This window comes from Malurus melanocephalus, unplaced genomic scaffold (assembly GCF_030028575.1).
Source record: "Malurus melanocephalus ecotype Western Australia unplaced genomic scaffold, MMel_1.1 scaffold_371, whole genome shotgun sequence".
In the NCBI taxonomy this organism is placed as follows: Eukaryota; Metazoa; Chordata; class Aves; order Passeriformes; family Maluridae; genus Malurus; species Malurus melanocephalus.
Genome location: NW_026623603.1, coordinates 34,391 through 39,531, shown reverse-complemented (window position 1 = coordinate 39,531; position 5,141 = coordinate 34,391).

The window sequence follows — 5,141 nt, the reverse complement described above, 5'->3', positions numbered from 1 at the left end:
TGCAACTGTACATATTAAATAAATCACAGGCTCTACCTGGGCAACATGTGTTGGCAACAGCTGATCCAACAGGAGCTCCCTGGCCTTTCTCTCCTGGCTCTGGATTCAGACAGGCAGCACAAAGCAAAGAGTGTTTGCACAGAGGAGCTGATGAGGCTGCCGGCACTGAGGCTTCCAAAGGGAAGGACAGGTACTGAGGAATAACAAAGGGAAGAACAGGTCTGTATCAATGGAGTGTTTCCTATTGTTGCCAGAACAAAAAGCTGCATTCTTCCTCAAAAGACAAAGCTGGCTTGGGAGTTTTGCATCTTCTGAGCTGCTTCGGCAGTGGGAAGTGCTGGTTCTTGCTGGTGGTATAAACTCAGAGAGCAGCTTAAACCAGCAAATATCAGAGGACAGGGGGAATGGGTACCGTGAGGAACCAGCTCAGAGGGACACAGTGCGGGGACACAGTGACACACCCTTGTGGTGGCCTGGAGGAGGGAGCATGGAGCACTTCAAGTTCTCACTACTGTAAATTTGGTGATTCTGCAAATACCAGAGTGGGTAGGACARGAGACCATCAGGGAGGGAGAGATTGGTGCAGCCACATGATCTTTCTAAAGCCACTTGATTAGGGAAAAGTTTGGGAAGCAGAAACAGGGATGTGTTTGGGTCTCGCACTGAGATGCTCTAGGATATGAGGGAGAGTGGATGAGACTATTCTGAGACACCAAGCCAGAGCAGAGGCCTGGGCTGGGCTGGAAAACCTCTCCATGGGCCAGGGACAGTGGATTCAGCCCAGGCCAGCAAGAAGCAGAGGGAAATTTGTGCCAATGCACAARCCCTTGGCAGAGGGGTTCCCAGAGCCTTGCCCTGCCTGTGAGGTTTGAACCTTGTCAGCCTTCCCACCATGGCACAGCCTGGTTGGGGGASACCTTCAAGGTGCTCTGTCCTCTCAACAGGGCTGGGACCAGCCTTCAGAGCCTTTTCAAAACCACTGGCTTTGTACCTCAGCTGCTTCAGATCAGGGCAAAAAAAAATCTGCAGAGTGCAGCGTTTGGAAGTTTTCGTTTGTAGTGCATTAATTGCCCTCATTATTACAGTTCCTGGAGGCACCTCGGGTCCTTATTAAGACAGCTGCAGTCATGGAGGGGTGAGATGTGGTTTGTGCTCCCCCTGGTCTCCTGCATGCTCGGTGAGCRACACTTCCCCTGTAGGAATGTCTGGTGTGGTGAGCTGCTGGCACACACAGGCAGCCTCCCAACTGCCTTCTCGCTGCCACGCTGYTTCTGGGCTGCCCTCTGGTTCCTGTTGTGATGCTTTCCACACTGATGCTTGTTGCCAGCCCCACTGGAATCATTGGRTGACACCAGGGAAACTTGGGAGGATGCTGTGGGGTGACCAACTCTGTGCTGAATGCTCACCCCAAGACCTCATGCTCCAGCTGTGGCTCCCCTGAGATGATTCCTTAGCCAAGCACATGACTGGTGTACATGAACCATTAAATAAATACCTGAGTCAAACACCTGCATCCCTCCCAGCCCTGTAACGGGCTCGATTCTGCCCCGCTGCCCCTTCCCACTGCTCCTGTTCCTGGCAGCCCCCTTTCCCCCTCACCCRCATTCCAGCCCCGCTCTCCCTGCCCGCGCATGGAGCGCGTGGGGCGGATGTGATTCAGCCTGACTCAGGGTGCAGCCCGATGTCATGCTGTATTTGATCCATCACTGCTTTCCCTGCTACCTTCCACCCCAGTGAGCAGGAAGGCAGCTGAAGTGCGGCTGTTTTGGCAGCTGCYTGGACGAGCCTTTTCACACCCGCTCACCTGCAAGTCAGGCCGGCATCACGCCGGGTAACTCCAGTGCATGTGGGAGCCAGAGAGCAGGAGCTGCCCTCAAATCCCTGCCCATAGGGAGCAAGGAAGGGGGAGRAGTTCATGTGGAGCTCCCTGCAGACCGTGCTGGCAGCCCTGGTCTGACGTGGTATTCCTAGCTGCCTCTGATGGGCTGCTTCCATGAAAAACTGTGGGTAACTTCCTATTTTTTCCAGTGTTTCCAGTGACATCCCTCTGATACAGATGCTTACAGAGCTGACAAACACAGCCAAGTGGTTGGAGGCTTTGTAGGGATGGAGTTATGGCCCCCCCTGATTCTCCTACAGGAATCACAAATGCTTCCACTGTTGCTCGCTGTGGAGCAGGGATGGGACATCTACATGGAGCTCTGCCTTGGCACCTGCCCCAGGGCTGCCCCACTGCAAGGCCAGCTTCCACCGGGCTTCAAAGCAGCCTCGAGCCTGGCACCAGTTAATGGGCAGGAAACTAATTGGGTTCCCACAGGGCTGTGCCTGTGCCACCGTGCCTGTGCCACTGTGCCTGTGCCACTGTGCCTGTGCCACTGTGCCTGTGCCATGCTGCAGCCAGGTGGTGCCTGGTCCTCACTGTGTATTGTCCAAGAGGAATCACATTGCCTTGTCCTCCAGTCCCCTCCCTGCCAGCTTTCCCCCTTTCCCCAGGAAGGCTCAAGGGCAGGGACGTGCCAGCTCAGGAGCTGATCCTGCCTGCTGCAGAGTGTCCTCTGGGTCATCCGAAGGCAGCGAGTGGCACCTCTGGGACTCCTGCAGGGGTGCTAGGGATGTCACCCACTGCCACCAAAGGGTGTGGCCATCTGCTTGGCCAGCCCTGTGGGCTGTGCAGCACAATCTGGGGAGCAGAGGGGAACACAAGGTAGGCCCCTCCTGAGGGCTTTGYGTGCGAAGAGGGGGATGGGTTGCACAGGACATTGCAAATGGTGCAGTTGAAAGCAACACTTGAGGGCAACCTGGATCCCAGTGTGAGCAGAACAAGGGGAACTTGTTGTACTTCAGGAGTGGAGGCTGAAGGTGTGTGCTGGCCCTTSTCCTGAGGGCTCAGAGGGACCTGGAACATGGGCACACTTTGGGCAATGACCTGATGTCAGCCAGTTCCCAAGGTACCGTGCCCAGGGCCGCTGCTGGTCACACCTCACTCAGAAGCAGACACAGGGGAATTTTGTGACCTTGAGAACAGGATTGCCTTTTACTTCCCTCTTTGGCCCCTCTCCAGAACTGCTGAAACATTTGCCTGTTGCTCCGTGGGCAGCTGTGTGAGCTGCTCCCATCATGGCCTGGGCTCTGAGGGGACATCGGCCCTACTCCCCTTGTAGGGRAAGGACAGCAGAGTTCCCGGAGCCGCTTCCCAGGGTGGTTGCATTTTAATTGCCAAGAGTTGGGAGTTGTCAGTGCCGGGAATGAAGCTGTCACTCTCCTGGTGTGTGATTCTGAGCAGGAAGCAGCGCTAGCACGGCTGGCTGCTGCCCCTTCCTGGCGACGGGAGAGGCTGCCAGCGGCACCCTCGTGAGAGACTGGAGGTGCCCGGGCAGGACTCGTATTTACATGAGCAGGGATGGCAGAGGGATGAGGACAGGTTGATGTGAGCCGTGGRGAACACACCAGTGCTCCTGGGTGAGCACTAATCCGGCACAGTTACAGCAGCTGGAATGGACTGGCTGGAGATGGATCCTGACCCTGTGCGATGAGCCTGCTCWGGCAGGGATTAACAGCTCTGGTATCCCCAACACCAGGACATGGAACTGCTGGAGCAAGCCCAGAGGAGGCCACCAAGCTGCCAAGGGGAGCACCTCCCCCTGTGGAGCCAGGCTGGGAGAGCTGGATTTGCTCAGCCTGGAGAAGAGAAGGGTGTGGAGGCCTCCCAGTGCCCTCCAGTGTCTRAAAGGACCTATAAGGAAGCAGAAGAGTGATTCTGCCTCAGGAATTACAGTGATAGGATAAAGAGTTATGGGTACAAATGCGGAAATTTGGGTTATATATTAGGAAKAAGTCTTTTACTGTGAGGATGTTGAGACACTGGAACAAGTTGTCCAGGRAGGTTGTGGCTRTCCCATTCCTGGACRTGTTCAAAGCCAGGCYGGAGAAGGCCATGAACAACRTGGTCTGGTGAGAGSTATCCCMGCCCATGGCAGTGGGGTTGGGATGAGGTGATCTCTAAGGTCCATTTGAGCCCYTAACATTCTATGATTCTGTGATTCTTCAGTGCCACATCCCAAACCCAAGCACAGGGGGAGCAGCAGCCACAGCAACAGTCCACATGGGTGTCTCTGCAGAGCCAGTGTGGGATGGGATGATGAGCTCTATGTGTTACCCAAACGTTTCTGACAACCCCAAAGGCCACTTTTGGGTAGCTGGAGCATGTGCCAGAGGAGCATCAGTGCTGGGCTTTTGGTGTGCAGGGGTAGGGCTGAATGGAAAATGGCATTAGAGAGACCCGTCTGGGGAGGAGATGAGGGTGCACACGGTCAGAGAGGTCTGTTAGGTGCCAATGTGGCACAGSCYTGTCCCTGCTGTGMCCCTGGCACTGCTGGGGGCTGTGTGTGAGCTGGTGCCCTGCACAGGCCAGTCCAGGCTTCAACCCTGCTGCAGAGAGAGGCCTCACTGAGAGCCTTGGCCCACAGTCCTGGGGTTTGTTTCAGCCAAAGCACGGAATCATCAAGGCTGGAAAAGCTCACCCAGTCCAACCATCCACCCAGAAGTCCCTCTGTAACTCCTGAACCACTGAACCCAGTGCCACATGCAGACACCTTGTGAACACCTCCAGGGATGGGGCCTCCATCACCTCCCTGGACAGGCCCTGCCAATGCCTAGCAACCCCTTCAGTTTCATGAAGAAATTCTTCTTCATGTCTAACCAAATCTCCTGTGTCTCAGCTTAAGACAATTTCACAGAAACCCAGGATGGATCAGGCTGGAAGGACCATGAGGGGCTCCTCTGGTGCCACCTCCCTGCTCCAGCAGGGCCATCCCAGAGCACAGGGCACAGCAGTGCCCACACAGCTCTGCAATAGCCCCAGGCAGGGACACTGCACAGCCTCTCTGCACAATCTGGGCACGGCTGGGCACTGCCCAGGGCACAAGTTCTGCCTCCTGTGCAGGGGGAGCTCCCTGCGCTCGCTCCCTGCCCGTCCCTGGGCTGCCATCGCTGGGTGCCCCCCACAGCAGAGCCCGGGCCCTGCTCGGAGCCCTCCCTGCACACAGGGACAGCCAGGCCTGAGGGCCCCTCTGGGCTGGGGCTCCTCTGGAGGCTGAGCAGCCCCGGCTCCCTCAGCCTTTCCTGGGCACCGAGATGCTCCG